The sequence below is a fragment of the Sciurus carolinensis genome, chromosome 8 (genome assembly GCF_902686445.1).
Source record: "Sciurus carolinensis chromosome 8, mSciCar1.2, whole genome shotgun sequence".
Taxonomy (NCBI): domain Eukaryota; kingdom Metazoa; phylum Chordata; class Mammalia; order Rodentia; family Sciuridae; genus Sciurus; species Sciurus carolinensis.
Genome location: NC_062220.1, coordinates 104,820,140 through 104,823,047, shown reverse-complemented (window position 1 = coordinate 104,823,047; position 2,908 = coordinate 104,820,140).

Sequence of the window (2,908 nt, the reverse complement as noted above, 5' to 3'; positions counted from 1 at the left end):
AGAAGAATGGAAGAACTTTAAATTAGGTAGAAGAAAATGAGAGGGAGGAGGGCGCAGGGGTATGATAGATGATGGAATGAGATAGACATCATTACCTATGTACATGTACGATTACATGTATGCTGTGAATCTACATTGTGTGCAACCATAGAAATGAAAAGTTGTACCCCATTTGTGTACAATGAATCAAAATGCAGTCTGTAATAATAATAATAAAAACAAGATGACCACTTCCTAGGACAGCCTTATCCAGGAAAGGATTAGGTCTGGTGCACCACACTGGTACACAGAGGAGACAGCACAACAAATACATGACATAATAGAAGCAGTGTGATCCAGACAGAAGAGGGCAGCATGCTTGGAGGGGCCAATAGAAATGGGGAGTAGCAGTGCAGTACACACCTGCTCAACCAGCAAGAGAGAGAGAGAAAGAGAGAGAGAGAGAGAGAGAGAGAGAGAGAGATAGTTTAGAGTAGGCTGGCAGATCAATGACAGCCACACTGTGATTAAAGTGGCTGTCACTGTGGCGTATTTGCACAGTTCATGAGGTCTGCAAGTTCAGTGGGGTGAGTCAGGTAGTCTTTGTAGCTGTCCCATAGGAACGTGGTCACCAGGAGGCGACTGTATAAGGGAAATATCTGGAGCAAACACATTGAGGAAGTAGGGGGAAGAGGAGAACAGGAAGCTGTGTCCAGGGTGACTGAGCCTTCCTCTGGTATGAAAGAGTTAACCTTCATTCAAAATGGATGCCAAGGCCACATAAAATTATGAGCATTGTCGGGGGCTATGCGGAGCGGAAGGTGCCAAGATGGTGCTTGGCAGCCAGCCAGAGGTTGCTTTGATCACATCGGCGGTGAGGAGGTTGATTGGCATAAGCACACCCAGGTGATTTGTCATTGGCAGTATCCAATTAAGTCCACGCACACAATGTGTGCACAAGTGCTCCTGATCATGCCTGCTCATTTTGACCTTTACCATGATTGGGCAGCTAGCTCTTGCCTAATCTTTGCATGATTGGCATCAGCCCTACCCTTCGCCTCCTGGAGGGGATATAAGTCGGCTCTCCTTGAGCGCCAAAAAATGGGGTTTTTCTAGAGGTTCGAGGTTCATCAATAAACCGTTCTGAATTCAAAAGCCTCGCTACTCTTTTGTCCCCCGGCCAAACTGACTCCGCTGGACGGCGTCAAGCATTCCCTCTACAAGCTGCATCTTGGGATCTTTCTCCACCCCTTACTCTACTGGGACCTGGTGATTCTGGGCTAGTAGGTCTGCAGTACAGATCAGTGTGCCCATACTTGTGTCTGGGATCTTCCTTATCACCTTCAAACTCCAATAGGTTAGTGACATGCTGTGGGCCTAGAGCCACAGATCTTCAGGGGCTTCCTGGATCCTCAAGCAACATGGCAGGGCTCAGGCAGGGCCTGGGTTCCAGGGACACCTGTGGACACCAGGGACTCCCTAGGGCTGGGGTGGGGGTGTGGCAGCAGCTGTTAATAGAGCTTGTACCTACCAAAGTCAGAAAGTGGCAAGCTTGAAGTCACACTCACCTCAATTGAAAAGAAAATGAAGTGGGCAATGCCTTTTAAGTAACTGAACTGGAAGCTCCTAATTCTCAGCGGCTAGTGGGGTTGGCACTGGCTTGACCCAACATACTGAATCTGAGCGTTTTCCTTTCTGGCCTTTTCCAAAATCATTTGGAAAGACCCCTGGTCTACTCGCTTGTCTTTATTGTCCTTATCTGGGGACACAAACACAACTGAAGGAAGATCTGTGAAAAAACAAAAACAAAAAACTGGTCGTTGAAGTTGTGTTACGATAATTTTTCTCTCCCCCCCCTTGAACTTTCAAGATGGGCCATAATGCTAAAACTATTTTAAGGAAAACACTTAATGCCTGAGTAGGCACCGCGACGCACTTAGGCGGAGTCTGTAGGAAGGAACCCGCAGCCTCTCCAGACCAGCGCCTCTGCAAGGACCGTAGCTCCCCGGCATGGCCAGAAGGCGGCGAGCGCGTCCTTCCCTTTCGCGGGACTGAGCTCCTGAGGAGCAAAGCACCGGGTGTCGCATCTGCCAGCTAGCGCCCTGCTCCAACCCCTGGTACTCAGCTTGGCATCTTGGCCAGGTGTATATGCCCCTGGTGTGGGTAACGTTGGTGGGAAGTCTCCCCTGGCCTGGCAGTAAGACTGCTGGGGAGTCGCGGAGTCGGGTTGGGGGATTCTGGAAAGGATCTGAGGCCAGGGAGCGAAAGGGATCCAAGGGAGAATGGGAAGAGGCGGACCTCGTGCCCACGCAGCCAGATGCCCGGGTCATCCCTGGTGCACCACGCTCACACGCTCGCCACGTGGCATAGCGGGATGGGCACCTCCGCAGCACCACTTCTGTGAGGGTGCAAGCTCTAGGGATTCTTAAACTCACTTATATTCACGACTTGTCTCCACCTTGCAAACCTCAGAGCGATAGCAGCTCGGGAGCGGGTGGGGCCGCGGCACTGGGACCCCTTCCCGGGAAAGGGGCTGACTAACCGGCCCCCACCTTCTGGCTTCTGGGGGCGCTCTGATCTCCACCGCTTTTCAAGGGCAGTAAGAAAAGCGTTGCAGAGAGTGGTGTGGCTCTAAAATACAAAAAGAGTAATCGTAAGCAATCAAGGCGTTGTAACGTGCTAGAGGGCTCGCTTTGTAGCAGAGAATCAGGAAATGTTAGTCTTCCTTTCTCGCTGCAGGGACATTTATAATTCCCACAGCAGGAAGGCAGTCAGTCCTGGTTAGGTGGCTTCAGAGATGTGTGCTGTGCGCCCATCAGCTAGTGTCCTGTAGTGTACGAAAAGGAGTAGCAGGGCGGGAGCGAGAATGGGCGGAGTCCCCGCGCTGGCCTGCGCAGCCTGCGCTCTTCCAGGAGGCCTCACTCTTTCC